General features: G+C 39.3%; 1 long non-coding RNA gene across 1 annotated transcript; it reads right to left on the minus strand.

The window, feature by feature from the left end:
* Positions 1 to 6,682: 6,682 nt before the first annotated feature.
* On the minus strand, positions 6,683 to 7,805 carry LOC134297974 (uncharacterized). Its single transcript, XR_010004926.1, has 2 exons — positions 7,261 to 7,805; positions 6,683 to 7,176 (listed from the first exon to the last, which is right to left on the minus strand). It is a non-coding gene; the product is annotated as an uncharacterized LOC134297974 (long non-coding RNA).
* Between the last annotated feature and the right edge of the window lie 9,381 nt (positions 7,806 to 17,186).

A 17,186-nucleotide genomic window follows, 5' to 3' on the forward strand; every position in this document is an offset into this window, starting at 1 on the left:
CATCTGGATTGCCGATAGACAACTGCGACCCCTCCTCCGCGCCCCCCCAGCCTGGCCTGCTGATGCACTCCGAAGCCTGGTGGGCACAGCTGAGTGAGATTTACTCCCCCCAGCTCGTCCAGCCAGGTCTCTGTAATGCAAGCCAGATCTGCCCCCCCCCCCCATCCAGGATCAAGTCCTGAATGGCAGCGGTCTTGCCATTGACGGATCTGGCGTTGATCAGCAAGACCTTAAGGCTAAGGGGACTGCCATGGGGCCTACCACTTCCTACCTTTTCAAGGGTCGCAAGCACTCTGTTGCGCTTCTCCCTAGGGTGTTGGTGACCCGCAAGTCTCCTCCCCCACACGACCTGAATGGCGCCCCCCTCCTCCGGTCCCCCCTCTCACCCAAAAGATTCCATGAGTTTTCTGTATACTTCATATTGCATGATCAAGACAAAAATAGAGAACATGTAAATGGACTGCAAATCCTGTGATGCCTGTGCTGGCTTCAGCCAATGGCAACTGTAGTTAAGCAACACTTAAAAGTATCCCACATTCCCCATTCTGATGAAGAGAGCTTCAATCATTTACAATGGTCAATTAGAATTTTCTATTCTTTCTTTATATTATCCCATGAGCCTTTTAATACAATGCATTTGTGGCAGTATGATTCCATTTTAACTATCACAATGCTATCCTAGGTAATCCTGAGATTTGAGGTTTTTGCTGTAGTTCTTAGATTTTTGGAAAGTGATATTAGTAATTTAAATGATTATAAAGTTCTTTTGGAAGGAACATTTCTTGGCTTAGGAACGTTTTATAGCTTTTTGACCACTTACTCAAATATAAGTCCTATTAAATTATATAGATCTTAAACATAATAAATGTGATTAGGAGATTGATGTGTTTATAGTTAAATAAAATACAACCTATTCCTTACTGTTTCCCATAACAGGGAACCAAACAATAGCTATAGAGTGAGTGGAGTTATGGGAGGGGGCTTTATTAAGGAAGCAGAAGTAATATATGGAAAGTTGTTATGGTGACAGGTTTTCCACAACAGATTGGGTAACAAAATCTTTAATATATCCCAGTTATCCAGTTAAAATATACACACACAACCTCTAGAAACTATGGGATGGAGCACTTGCTTGGGGGGATGAGACCATGATTAGACCACTGACACTACACAGACACATTCCCAGCTTTTACCAAAACCAAAATTCTCTTATTAGTTCTAGCTTGGGTACTGTTCATTTCTTTTTCCAGATGTCTCCATGCTGTTATTGTGTGCATCCATGTCCCGCAGATGAAGCTATCACAGGGTTTTATTGGCAAGATTTGTCCAACATTGCTTTCCTCTGTGACTGAGAAAATGTTACTGGCCTGATGAATTTCCATAGCTGAGTGAGGATTCATACCCTGGTCCTCAAAGTCCTAGCCCAACTCTCTCCCATGCTGGCTCCCTGTCTCATGCCATTCGTGAATTGTACAGTTCTCCCTGCACTGGAGGGCAACTATGTCTCACATAATGCTTTGCGTGGGCAAAGGTCCTTCTTTCAACCTTTAGAATTTCTAGGTAAGGCAGAGAAGTCCTGACTTCTATACCTTTTGTCCAGCAATACAGGTCCTAGAACAATGTGATAGAAATCTTTAATTAAACCCACAAGCACCAGCCTCCTCCTCCCCCCCCCCTCCTGTTTTTTCCCTCAGGGAGATAGGGTGGGATATAAATAAAGTATTTATTTATTTATTTATTTATTTAAAAGCACTTTTTTCTCTCCACGAGTAAACTAAAATTGGCCTAGCTGGAAGCAACTCATGGTCTATTGAAAGTCATCTAAAAATAACACAAATAACATAGTATACAAGTAAGGGGGAGTGGCCACCTCTGTCCTTTCCAGAACTTGAAAACATTACTTTTTTGGAATTATAACTCCCTAGATCCCCTAGCCAGGATTCTAGTAACTGAAGCTCCCTTGAAAGTATTTTCCCCTACATTCAGGTCCTTTATCTGTTATATAAGAACTATATCCTGAGATCTGAATAAAAAATGTACAGGGTGGTACAAAAATTGCATTACCAATAAAAAAACCTGAATATTTTAAATATTTTTTTAGTTTTGAAATAAAACTTCTGGAAATGACAATATAATATTTGGAAAAATGTTAACCCAATTATGAAAGATGATGTCATGCAAATGGCCTCCATTTGTGACCTCACAACCTCCACGTGTAACTTTGGGTCATTTTTTTCCTCATATCTTAGAGTGCATCTACATTGTAAAATGAATGCAGTTTAACACAACTTTAACTGCCGTGGCTCAATGCAATGGAATCATCCCCGAGTCCCTTCAGGGAGATGGGGCGGGGTATAAAAATAAAGTTATTATTATTATTATTATTATTATTATTATTATTATTATTATTATTATCATGGGGATTGTAGTTCTATAATAATAATAAATAATAATAATACTTTATTTTACTATCCCACCTCCATCTCCCCGCAGGGACTTTAGGCGGCTAACATGGAACAAAGAACAAACAGTAAACAAAATAAAATGCATATATAACCAACATCATCAAATAGGTAAAATGAACAAATTAGAACCACGAAATACAAAATACTACTATATAACAATAAAATACAAAATGATAAAAGCAAAACCACCACTTAATGGCAAAATAGATAGATAAAATGGGAGAATGGTCTAGAACAAAGTGCAGAGATATGAATTGTAAACACTGTTTGGTTGGGTAACAAAGTGCTGACATGTTCCCTAGGAGATTTGGAGTGGGATAGGAAGTTAAGGTAAATTATTTATTTATTTATTTATTTATTACAACATTTATATTCCCCCCCCCCCTTCTCACCCAACAGGGGACTCAGGGCGGCAGAGAGGAGCAGAATAAAGGGCAAAATATTCTACAAAGTCTTTAGATTTCTCTGCAAATGAGTGCTGGTTTCTTGACAAACCATAACTACAAAATTGCATAGCATTGAGCCTTGGCTGTTAAAGTGATTTCAAAGTTCATTAATTCTACAGTGTGAATGCATCCAAATGAGGGAAACTCCAGAGGGCTACACTGGGCCTGAGATTTACCCAGTCCAGGTCTATAGGTTGCCATTCAAAGCAAGGATCCCAATCAAGTCAACACAAACACAAAGAAAGTCATTACTATTAAAGCAGGAAAAAAGCAGTGATTACAGTGATCGATAATATTTGGCACAATGATAAAATGTAACTGAAGATATCTTGATGACCAGGAATATTGATTTGTTAACTCCAATTTATCTCAGAGATTATTTTCAAGGATCATTGCATTTGTCACACAAAATTGCTTAGCTGCCACAAAAATTCTGCTAGATCATGATCAAGGGAAAATGTCACTAATTACCTAGGAGGAAGCCCTAACTGGGCTAAGTAGATTTTATGTCAGTGTAAATATTTGCAGTACTTGGCTGAAACCACTAGAGCATTATATTTGAAAGGTAGGGCTTTAGGAATAGGGAAGGAGTCTTTCTGAGCAGAACTAATGTGGTCTCATAGTGCATTCAATAATACTGCTTCTTTCCTGCTCACTGCCTAAATCATCTATCACCTCTATCTTCTCTCCTTGAAGTCATTACATCTCAAATGGGGGAAAGGGAAAGAAAAAGGCACCTGCGTATTGTATATTTCAGCTGTGGATCTAGAACTTAATTCCAAGTTTGTGATGGCCTGTGCCCCTAACACCAGGTAAAACTTAGGGCCCTTCCACACAGTCATATAACCCAGAATATCAAGGCAGATAATCCACAATGTCTACTTTGAACAGGATTATTTGAGTCCACATTGCCATATAATCCAATTCAATGTAAGTTTTATATATCTGTATGGGAGGGGCCTTACTGTACCTGTTAGGTCATCTTGTTAGATTTCTTATCCCTCTTCCCTCTGGACTTTGTTAGCTCACTGTGCAACTGGCTGGGACAAGTGGTTATGCAGAATAATAATCTGAAAATGAATTATCCCGAATTCTGAGTTTAAAATACTTACATCAGCAACAGCCAATGAATGTTTCTTCAGCCAAATCTCAAAGCCAGACACAACATTAGTTCTGAAGGGATTCTCTAATGTGATTATTTGAACTGGGACAATTATTTTATCAGACATATTTATTGAAAAAGAAGTGTCACTAAGGTTCTTCTGCTTTATTAATAGCATGCTGAAGAGATTCTGTTTTGCTCTCATTGGCAATATGTCATTCACTGATGAAGCACTTAGAAGAAGTCAAGCAGCACAGATGAGGAAGAAATCACATTTGCTTGTAAGAACTGGGATTTCTTCCTGTCAAAGAAAATTTTCAGAGTTTTCTTTTAAATGCTTGTATTTAAACCGAATCAATTCCTACAGAAGTTGACTGGTTTTATTTTAATTGTAGCTTTCCCATCCCCCAAGACTGAGACTGGTAATTAATTGATTTCTATCCAGCTTTTCTCCCAACGTGTGAACCAAGATTGCTCATAGTGAATGGGGAAATGAGAGTATTGTCCTTTCAAATAAGCAATCTGCCCCGAATGAAACTTTCCTTCAGACCCCAAACTCCTCACATTTCAGAAAGCGAAACAGAGAAAATCATTCACTGTTGGTATTCTTCTATTTGCCATGTTTGTATTTCCTTGGGAATTTTGATTTCTTTCAAAGCCTAAAAATCACATTGTTCAACTGAAACTTTGCAGTTTGCATGACTGAATTGTAAGAAATAACTTAGCCCATACAAATTATCAGTATAATTAGCATATAAGAGATGGGAGAATTGTAATACATCCTACCTTAAAATACAAATGTGATGCATTTTTCCCCATGCTGTATTGTTTTTAAAGGAGCACCTGCTTGCTCCTCGCAGAATTGACTGACACCATAAAATGACCTGCCTTTGCATCCACAGGTTGGGAAAATATTTCAAGTTTATTCTTTCATCCCCTAACATATGAAATAAATCTCTTTTTCCTGTTAAATCAACCCCTCTCCCACTTCTCTAAATTGTAAGTAAAATGATCTAAATCCAAATGGCAGGCCTAAGTAAATCAGCTCTACAGATAGTCTATAGGTTTTTTCTTAAGCTGAATTTGTATGTAAGTTGAAATGAGCACTTTTAAAAGTGTGACTTCAGATATAGATATAGATATAAGCTTTGGATTGCAAACGGAAGGGTTAACACCCTGTGGGGTTTCTTTTGCTGTCTGTGCTCCTGTCCAGAAGATTTTGCCTCACTTTCTGTCCCCCTGATAATTGGATTTTGAAACATTTGACTTGCTGAAGAAACAAGGATTGGTAATGAAGCTTCAGTTGAGACACCTTTTCCCCATGATAACTTTTCCAGGAGTTAACTTCCCTTCTTAGGGTAGATTTCTCTCACTTCCTGTTGTCTCATCCCCCATTCTTAACTATGAGTCATTTGTAAGTTGAATGTTTGTAACTGGAGACCTGCCTGTATAGGATCAATGGGATTCACTTAAGTCCTTTTCAGCAATTAATTCAGTAGCTTCACTCTAGCTGATATAACAATTAAAGTACACTTTTGTAGTTTAAAGATTCGTGGACTGCCAAACTAGGCCCAAAGAAAGTCATGTTTCCATGCTCATCCCTTTATAGTCAACAATAAGCTGAACTGAAATTCAAAATGGGAGGGCATCATAAATGAGATCTTTCAATTAATAAACCATTTCATAGTACCTCTGTTACTGCATTTCGCTTCTGGTTGCTTGGAGGAGAGTAGGCTGTTTCTAATTGTCAAGGAGGAGAGTATGATTATGTTTCTGGCTCTTTTCATATCCCCATGTCCTGCCCCATGTGCTGAATTTGTGCAACAGGTAACATGCTGTAATTGAATGGACTCTTCTGGTTGCATGCAGATATTGCTCCCAATCATAGCACATTCATTGAATGAGTTGAACTTACATGAGTATTGACTTAACACGTTCCTTTCATTTTCTGGAAAATGCTTTAGTTGAGACTTACAAACAAATGTATCCCCCTGCATGATTTGGAATGCTGCACACAGAGACCCCAGCTAGTTTTATATGTCTCCTTTAACATCAGCTGTAGGATAGCTGTTTTGACTCCCAGCTTTGGAGAAAAGAAGGAATAAGCACAAATATAACAACAACTACTTACACTTGCAGAGTGGTTTCAGCCAGCAGAGTGGAGTAGGGTGACCATGTGTCTTACATTATATAGACTAGTAGCAGCCACTATACAAAGGACTGTCAGGTCCAAGTCAATTTCAAAGATAAAGAACTTGAAAGAATAAAGAGCAGAGCTCTGCAATTGCCCATAAAATGTCAGCACTTGGACCACTATAGACTGAATAGACACCCAGAACTTCTGGACATTGTTTCCAACTATGCTATTTCATGCTCATTAAGATTTTTTCCCTAAGTCTCTACCTTTGTCCTCTTTTCCAGCAATGCATAAGTGCCTTTCTAGAATATGAACATGCTCACACACAGAAGCGTTTGGGTTTTTTAAAATCAGATTTTGGAATGTCCTTATTTGCATATGTATATATAATATCTTAGCCATGAGACCTAAATCTAAGCATGCAATTCATTTATTTTTCACACATACCTTATAATAATAGCTTGAAGATGATTTTATACAAAACATTTTAGGCAGGAGACAAAATTTGTGTCAAGGACAGAACGCCACAAGATCAAAGATAACAGAGTTTATTGGATTTACAGAACTCAAAATGCCCGTAAAAGACAAGGGCTAGGCAACATTAGCCTTAAAAAGCAAAAAGGGGCAAGAAAAACGTTCAAAAGATAAACCGGATTAAACCGGAGTTTAATCCGGGTAAAATCAAAACAGCTTGCTTCAGCCTGGGAAATAACAAAACAGAAGCTGGGGAACAAAGAGTTCAAAAGAATGTAACTAATTGGCAACAGATGCCTCTCTGCTGCCAGCACTATGTTTTGAGTAACTTAGAAGTCACTCCTCCACACAGCAGGCAAATTCCCAATACAAACACAACAGCCGAGGATTGAAGCAGTAGAGTAGTCCCAGTTCTTTCCGAAGGTCGATAGGCAGAAGCAGACGTTTGTAGTTCACCAAGTCCAGGTAGGAGAATCCGAGCCCGTAGTCAGTTCAGTCCGTAAATCCAGAGCAGCAGATGGCGTCCGTCAAGAAGACGACGGAAGGTCAAAGCTATTGAGATTAAGCAGAGGTTGCACAAACAAAAGCCCACACAATTCCTCCCGCCGTCTGAACCCAAATTCCAAAACAACTTACGTAATCAGCACACGAAACACACCCGTCTTCAGGAAAACGTCCCACACAGATCCCAAGCGTTTGTCCAGATTACCTTGCCCAACGCAATTTGCTATTGCTCCCAAACCCCATTTTATGCCAGTTACAAGTCCTCATCACTATCAGCTGTTCTCCTTAACCCGGGCGTTTCCTCATCACTTTCCTCATCAGAACTGGAACACCTCTGACTACGCCCCACAGCATCCCCAGCTGTGGATCCCGTCCCATCCCTCCAGCTTGTCCATGGGTCTAGTCCTGAAGGTCCCCAATCATCTTCCATCCCATCATTGCCAGTGGCACCCAATTCCTCCCTTACCCGAGTCCAATCCATCTCATCCTCTTCCGAGCTAACCAGCTCTTCCTCCATTCTCTCCGTAAACCCCTCAAAAGACTCTTCGTCAGATGGTTCTGCAAAGATATCTCGCAGCCTCTTTCTTTCTCGCTCCTCGAGAGTATCTGACTCTCGAGGAGTCTTACGCCCACGTCTGCCAGTAGCAGAGCCATGAGGCTCAATCATAACAATTTGTGTGCATTAAACCATCAGAAAGCAAAAGTGCCACTATCCATGTGGATTTCAGAATATTTTGGAATTTGGAATTCCAGGTAAAGAATGCTCAGTCTGTAACAGAAGTGGGATATAAAATAAAATTTGGTAGCATATGTGTCAGTGTTCTAGTATATCAATCACCAAAAGTTTCTATACCCAGCCAATTGTTAACTATGAATGTTAAATTCACAGTCTATGTTTCTAGTGTTTTAATTTTTGTTCCATGTATTTTAATATGTGCATTTTATAGAAGTCAGATGACAATCTCTTGATCCTCAGCAGGCCAAAAGCCAAAATTAAGGTCACAATAACTTCTTCTATAGAACTCCAATATGCTGATTAATAGAGGGAGAAAAGGGGAAACGTGCTGACAGAAAGGTGTATCAAGCAAACTCTTGTCAGGACCGCTGTCCATCTGGAAATCTATGTCCTCATTGTGAAAGAACATGTGGATTCAGAATAGGTCTCTACAGTCACTTACGAAACAAACTGCCAAGACACTACTCTTAGAAAACAATCATACCCAGCCACGAGTAATTGCTTATGATGATGATTTTATTGAAATATGTTTTAATATGTTCTTTTTTATGTAATGTATTTTATAGTAAGAATGTATTTTGTCTACATAGTGCCTTGTCCCGAACTGTAAGGAGATCATACAGAATCTTAGGTTTTGTAGTTTGATGATCAGAAGTCTCTAACTGAGAATGCTAAATATCACTCCCTAATCTGCAAATTTCAAGATTTTATAAAATTAAACTATGACAACTGCCTGTCTGATGAAGTTCTTAGAATCATAGGTGTATCTTATATATTTTTGCTGGTGGTGGTCCGTACTGAAATTAGGGTGCATCTTACAATCAATTGTGTCTTATAATTGATGAAATATAAGACAGTAATAGCATTCACAGTCTGAACACCAAAAGGAAAACCAATATTACAGAAACCAGTTTTAACTCTACCACAATGTCTTCTTAACAAGCTGCTTTAGTAGAGTGTGCTGTTATATATGTTTATTATTGAAAAACCCATTTAAAAAATAGATCTAAGGAAAGTTTTAGGCCTAAAGGGAGCAATTATGTTCTAACTTCAAAACCTGACCTTCATTTCTCTAGTAGTATAGTCATACCTTTGGACAATGAGAAATTACAGTGTGCCTACAGAATAACAACCAGAATGATTAAGATTCTGGAAGTTGAGGCCCATGAGGGATAACTGGAAAAATGCATTTGTTTTACACAGAGAAGAACAGATTAAGGGAACACTAGAAAAGGAAGAGAAACCCTTTACTCTTTCTAAGGATTTTCATTTCTTTCAAGGTCAACAACTCTTTTAAAACAAAATGAAGAAGAGATTCCTCCAAACAAAGTACTTGTGCCAGGAGGTTATAGTATTTGTGGGATTGTTAGCTGCCTTCAGTCCCCAGAGGGAGAAAGGTGAGGTTTAAATAAAGTTAAAAATAATAATTACTGTAACTCGAAGGAAGACTTTTAAAAAAATCAAAATTATTATTATTAATAATAATAATAATAATAATAAGAAGAAGAAGAAGAAGAAGAAGAAACAACTTTATTTCTACCCCGCCACCATCTACCCGAAGGGACTCAGGGCGGCTAACAAAATACAGCAAAGTGCCACAAATAGACAATACATAAATCTAAAATGATAAAACCACAGAATTACAATCACACACATGCATAATTACAACATAAAAACATTAAAATTCATAAAATGCATCATAGCTGCGGATAAAACAAGTTGTTTCGATTGACACCGCTCAGTGCCGACTTGATGCCCACAGTAAGTCCTCGGACTAATCCTTAAAAACCTATGTAAGATCAAAGGCTTGCTTAAAAGCCATATTTTAAAACTAGAATGGAAGGCTTGAAGTGAAGAGACTAGCCTGATCTCTCTAGGGAGGGCATTATTATGCCTGTTATCCTGAACTGCATCCTAGAAATCCCCAGCACCAGCTGCAACCATTTATTTATGAGACTATTAGAGCCCTTTCCTTTGGATGCATGTACAGTACACTCCAGAATCGATACAGTTTTACAACAATTTAGTAAGCGTGGTTCGAGGCCCTGGAATCAAGGGAGTTGTAATTTGGTGAGGCACAAGCACTCTGTGATAGAGAAGGCTAAAGACCTTACAAAGCTACAACATCCATAATTCTGTAGCATTGAGTTTTTGTAGTTAAATGGTGTCAAACTGTGTATATGAAGCCGAAGCTTTACATGTTGTTTCGATTTATGTAACTGTTATATTTATACTTTTTTGTTGATTTTTGTATAGTTTTAATCTGTATTGCTTTTGTCATGTTGCAAGCTACCTTCAGTCCTAATATTGGGAAGAAAGTAGAATATAAATTAAACAACTAAATGAAAAAAGCATTCCCATTCTCAAGTAGATTTTCTTTTTCATTCAGGACTTCTCTTTATTTTCTTACATTTTGGAGAGGTTTCTTAGACTGCTATCCATTAAAAGGCACATTTGCACCATGACACTGTAACTCTAAGGGGAAAAAATGGGAGAAAATATGTTCCCCCACCCATTGGATTACTTTAGCAAAACAAGAAAAAACTCACCTTCCACTAAAAACACACACACATTAGAACAGACCAAGATCCATTCCAAGAACCCATACTTCTTTAAACCACCTGGAAGAGCTCTTAATTGAGTTTTTTTTTCCACAGCAAATCGCCAAAGGCACTACCATTATTATTCAAAAATTATAATAGAAAATCATAATGGGCAATTACGTTCTCTCTTTTTCTTCCAAAGAAATCTAAAAGTTATTGAGTTAATGGACTGACATTTACCTGTGCTGTTTTTTTAAAATGCAGATTGCTCCAGATATTTATGATCCATGCAGATTCTGGCATGAGCTTTTCTTGCTGCATAGAGCTGAATTATTACCTCTGCAGATAGTATTTCAAGGACTACTGCAGTTGAGACTACTTCAAGAAGGGCTGTTCACTCAGCTTGAAGTTGGGAAAAAAATAATACAGAAGAACTTTGTCCTTTCTTTACACAGCAGAAGTGCAATGCATAATCTGGTCTTATTTATATACTCATAGGGATTCTGCATTTTGCTTTTTTGTGTCAGGAGCGGCTTGAGAAACTGCAAGTCACTTCTGGTGTGAAGGAATTGGCCATCTGCAAGGATGTTGCCCAGGGGATGCCCAGATATTGTTTTACCATCCTGTGGGAGGCTTCTCTTATGGGGAGCTGGAGCTGTCAGAGGGAACTCACCGACTCTCCCCAGATTCGAACTGCCAGGGAGCAGCTCTGCTGGCACAAGGGTTTAACCCATTGTGTCACCAGGGGCTCCACATTATGCCATTAAAGAGTAGGCGTCTTTTGAATTACATAAAAATTACTGGTGTTCAGAGGCTACCTATAGCTCACTTCATCAGTTGCTCACTTCATCAGTTGCATGACCTAGAACCTAGGGGTTCTAGGTCATGAATGCAGAAGAATCAGCCAGTTTTCTATAATTGTACGTGTGGATAAAAATGTGTCAACATCAGCAGAATGGCAAGACACCAGAATCACAGTGGAAGAATTTGCCAGTCTCACTTATCCAACATAAACGGGCTGGCAGAACGTTGGATAAGCGAATATGTTGGATAATAAGGAGAGATTAAGGAGAGGCCTATTAAACACCAAATTAGGTTATGATTTTACAAATTAAGCACCAAAACATCATGTTATACAACAAATTTGACAGAAAAAGTAGTTCTATACGCAGTAATGCTTTGTAGTAATTACTGTATTTACGAATTTAGCGCCAAAATATCACGATGTATTGAAAATATTGACTACAAAAATGCATTGGATAATCCAGAATGTTGGATAAGCGAATGTTGGATAAGTGAGACTTGACTGTATTTTCCAAATCTCTGGTTGGCAAGTACACAAGTTTGTCCTTTTTGCACATTTTTTGTTCTTTCTCCCAAGCAATTTAAACAGACTTCTATACTAAGACTTCAGGAACTTTACAATATATAACACCCCTTCTTCAGGCTGATTGAACTATCATATTGCAATTGGAAGTAAAAGTCTTGCCAATACCTTTGGACTAAAGTGAAATCCTGATACTCAATGCATCTCTTTCATGTGCCTGAATCTTTTTAGATAGATTGCAACAAGGGAGAGCTCAGGATTGCAGAAGATCATTTCTTCTGCAGTCTTAAGCTCTCCCTTGTTGCAATCTGAGTATCTAAAAAGATCCAGGCATATGAAAGAGATGCATTGAGTATCAGGATTTCACTTTGATCCTAAGGGTATTGGCAAGAGTTTTGCTTATTTCAGCAGACAAGCCTAATAATCCACCACAGATCTGCCGCCATGATTCAGCTACACTTTTGATTTAGTTGCTTCACTTCTAAGCTAGCAACAATATATCTCTCCTGTAGCACATGCGGCAGATGATTCACCATGCAGCATTACCTCTAACTTCCAAAAGTGATGGCCCCTTTTAATACTGGTAAAAAGACATTCGATTAGTTTCCAAAAGGCAAAATGGTACTTACCGAGAGAAGCAAAAAAGGAACCTATTTACTGCAATGGAATGAGCAAATTCTTTTAGAACTTTTTAATGTCTTTTCCCTGGGAATCAAACGTTTCTACCAAAAGCACTTTTAATGTGAAAAGCAGCTGCATATTGTACAAAACACTTATTCTTGTCTGTTAAAATCTCTTCTGTAATTGTGTTATACTATGTTTCAGAATAAGTATGTCCTGGCATGGTCTGAGAGAGGAGAGACCATGCATGATGGGATTTACAGTACCTTCACCCTATTCACCTCCAACTTCCACAGACCACTGTGACCCCCACATGAAGGACAGACCTGGACCAAACTTTGTATACAAACTCCCCATGGCCAACAGAACATACTAGAGACGTTTGGGGGAAATTTGCCTTGCTTTTTGAGAGTTGTAGTTCACCTGCATCCAGAGAAACTGTGACCTCCACCAACAATGGACTAGCACCAAACTTTACACATAGAAGCCCCATGATCAACTGAACATATTGCAGGGGTTTGTGGGCATTGACCTTGGTTTTGGGAGTTGTAGTTCACACTTATCCACAATGCACTGAACCCAGTCAATGTCACATTGGGACAAAACTTCACACACAGCCCCAACATGGCCAACTGTGCATACAGACAACATTTGGGCCGGTTGACCTTGGCTCTAGGAGTTGTACTTCACCCTTATTCACAGAGTACTGAACCCAGCCAACTTCGGATCTGGACTAAACTTGGCATGCAAACCCAACAGGCAGGGTTTGGGGGTGATTGGCTTTTGCTCTGGGAGTTGTAGTTCACCCTTATCCAGAGAGCACTGAACCCAGCTAACATTGGATCTGGACCAAAAACAGACCCAACATGTGCCAACTTTGGATATAGATGGGGTTTGGGGAGGATTGACACATGATTTTGGGAATTGCAGTTCACCCACATCATTATGCATTTTCCAATGGGAGCATTCATAAAAAACAAAACTAAATAGTGTTACACATTACCAATGTTTACTTCTAATAACCTGGGCACCGCTGGCTTCCCAAGCTAGTATGTGTGTGTGTGTGTGTGTGTGTGTGTGTGTGTGTGTGTGTATATATATATATAGTTGTGCCCGGCCACGCATTGCTGTGGCGTTGTCTGGTGGTGTTGGTGAGAACTTGTTGAGGTAGTGGTGGTATTGAATGTCTGTTGTATGGTTGTCTTTATGTTTAGTGGGCATTTGATTGTTTGTGTACTGTGAAAGTGGTGAGGGTAGAGGGGGTCTATGTCCCTGTGTAGTATTGTATAGTATTTATACATTGTCCATGTGTTGTGAATGCTTGGATTGTGTCCTGCTGAATAGTAGAAAGGGTTGGGCTGGATGGCCCTTAGGGGTTTCTCCAGACTCTTGGATTCTATGCTTCTATTATTATTATTATTATTATTATTATTATTATTATTATTATTATTATTATTATTATCATCATCATCATCATCATCATCATCACCATAATCTTCTTCATCATCATTATTATGTAGAGGCTGGATGGCCATCTGTCAGAAGTGCTTGGATTGTGTCCTCCTGCATGGTAGAAGGAAGTTGATCTGGATGAACCTTAGGGGTGTCTCCTAACCTTATGATTGTATGATATTATTATTATTATTATTATTATTATTATTATTATTATTATTATTATTATTATTATTATTGAGAGGCTGAGTGGCCATCTGTTGGGCGTGCTTGGATTGTGTCCTCCATGGCAGAATTGGGTTGGACTGGATTACCACAGTAATTATTTCATATTACAGTAGAATCTCACTTATCCAATGTTCTGGATTATCCAATGCAGTCTGCCTTTTAGTAGTCAATGTTTTTGTAGTAAATGTTTTAAATTCGTTGTGATATTTTGGTGCTAAATTTGTAAATACAGTAATTACAGCATAGCATTACTGAGCATTGAACTACTTTTTCTGTCAAATTTTTTGTATAACATGATGTTTGGTGCTTAATTTGTATAATCATTACCAAATTTGATGTTTAATAGGCTTTTTCTGAATCCCTTCTCATTATCCAACATATTCACTTATCCAACGTTCTGCCGGCCTGTTTATGTTGGATAAGTGAGACTCTACTATATATTTATAATCGTATATTATCTGCTTAGAACTGGATTATATGAGGCCCCTTCTACACAGCTGTATAAAATGCACACTGAAGTGAATTATCTGGCAGCGCAGACTCAAGATATTCCAGTTCAAAGCAGATAATATAAGATTATAAATGGGTAATATAGCTGTGTGGAAGGGCCTTGAGTCTACACTGCCATATAATCCAGTTAAAATCAGATAATCTGTATCTTATAGGCAGTGTGGAAGAGGCCAGAGGCCTAACTGTGCCTGTCCCCTGGGTTGAGTACCAAGTGGGCAGAGCTTAGCCTTCTAACTGGCAGCAATTAGATAAAAAACAATTATTCCTCTCCCTCTAATTAGAACTTTATTTTTCTTTTCTTTTTGTTGTATGAATGTAGAGGCATGGATGAGGGGCTGTGTTGCCAAGTTTAGTGTTTCTGGTATGTGTAGTTTTGTTGTTTTGTCCTAGGCTGGATTTTTTTTTATCGTATGTATGTATGTATGTATATATATATATATATATATATATATATATATATATATATATATATATGGAGATTCTTCAACTGCTGAATTAATACTGCAGAATACTTCGTCCCCTTGCTGTGGTTGGTCATGAGCTCGCTGTCCCTGGCTTCCTCCCGTACTGTCACCCAACACCTCTGGGCTCCATCTCTCTGCACTGCCAGTATGCTTGCTAGCACGGAGCCTATTGAAGCCCCACTGGAAATAGTCTTACATCATTTGATGGGCTCTGGTGGACTCCATGCTGGCGGTGTGCTGGCAGCACAGAGAGATGGAAAAAAAACATCCATTTGATGAGGTGGTAAATGCCTTCTTACCTTTCCTTTCTTGCTCAGCCTTTTGTCTCTCCTGATATATCCCTATTGCATTCATTATCTCTCCTTTCCTAGCTTCCTCCCTCAGTCTCTTTTCCTCTTTCTTTTTCTTTACCCTCCTCAATTCACCTAGCTACATTTGTATTCTTTCTTCCAACTCATACCACTCTGATACAAGCTATCCTCAATAAAGATGATTTGCAAGTAGGCTTTTAGGTAGTGAGATGCCGTACTCTGCACAAAAGGCCAGGCAAGGTGCCTTCTGAACCTCTTAGAAAAATACAAGCCTCATTTTAAAAGGACAAACTGCAATTTTCCTTTGAACCCCCCCCCCCCCTTGCCCCGACCATCTCCTGCTGATAGAAGGACATGGTCTTATTCCTGCATTCAAGAGAACAACCAGCTCTTAAATATTTACTTACTTCTAATAAATGGGAAATTCCCTGAAACTGGTTCAGACTTGAACATCAAATTTCTCTATAGTTTATTGATTTTTTTTCCATGTGGTAAATCCATTGTATGCTCAGAGGATCATTTAAGGGTCAACAGAAGATATTACCACAGGGTGACAGAGGTCCCATTCATATCTGTCCTTTGCCCACAGACACTTTTTTCCTCCACTCATTATTGCAGGAGCCTTTTCTTTTCATAGGAGAACATTAAGGTTATGTTTTGCCCCATCCAGAGCTATTTCCTTAACTCCAGGAGACAGCCCACAAATTAGGAACATAAAGATAGATGGGTATATAGATTTCTAAAGCAGTGGTTCTCAACCTGTGGGTCCCCAGATGTTTTGGACTTCAACTCCTAGAAATCCTAACACCTGGTAAACTGGCTGGGATTTCTGGGAGAAGACCTTTCAGTATTTATTTGTTTATTTATTACAGCATTTCTACCCCGCTCTTTTCACCCCGAAGGGGGACTCAGGGCGGCTTACAAATATAAAACACATGTATAAAACAATTCCAGTTAAAATTCATTACAATTTAAATTAATTACATTAAAACATTCATATAAATATACATTCAGGCACATTCCGAGTCCGATCCGGGTCTGTCACTATATCTTAGATCATTAAACTTGTGGTTGATGCTGCTTCTATCATTCAAAAGCCTGGTCCCACGACCAAGTTTTCACTCTTTTATGAAAAGACAGGAGAGAGGGAGCCTGCCTGATTTCATTTGGGAGGGCGTTCCATAGGTGGGGGGCTACCACTGAAAAGGCCGTCTCTCGTCCCCGCCAGCCGCACCTGTGAGGCTAGTGGGATCATGACCAGGGCCTCCCCCGAAGATCTTAAATTACGCGGTGGATCATAGTGGGAGATACATTTGCACAGGTAAGCTGGGCCAGAACAGTTCAGTGCTTTATAGGCCAAAGACAGCACTTTGAATTATGCTCAGTAGCTAATCGGCAGCCAGTGGAGCTGACGTAACAGAGGAGTGGTATGCTCCCTGTATGCCGCTCCGGTTATCAACCTGGCTGCCTCCCATTGGACTAATTGAAGCTTCCAAACAGTCTCCATATAGAGTGCATTACAGTAATCTATTTGGGATGTAGCAAGCACGTGGACCACCGTGGACAAGTCCGGCTTCACAAGGTATGGGTGCAACTGGTGCACAAGTTTTAACTGTGTGAAGGCTCCCCTAGCCACCGCTGAGACCTGCAGTTCCAGGCTCAACAATGAGTCTAGGATGACCCCCAAGTTGTGAACTTGTGCCTTCAGGGGGAGTGTGACCCCATCCAGCACAGGCTGTAACCCTATACCCTGTTGGGCCTTATGACTGACCAGGAGGACCTCTGTCTTGTCTGGATTTAGTTTCAATTTGTTGGCCCTCATCCAGTCTGACACAGCTGCCAAGCACCTGTTCAGGACCCAGACAG

This window comes from Anolis carolinensis, chromosome 1, assembly GCF_035594765.1.
Source record: "Anolis carolinensis isolate JA03-04 chromosome 1, rAnoCar3.1.pri, whole genome shotgun sequence".
In the NCBI taxonomy this organism is placed as follows: Eukaryota; Metazoa; Chordata; class Lepidosauria; order Squamata; family Dactyloidae; genus Anolis; species Anolis carolinensis.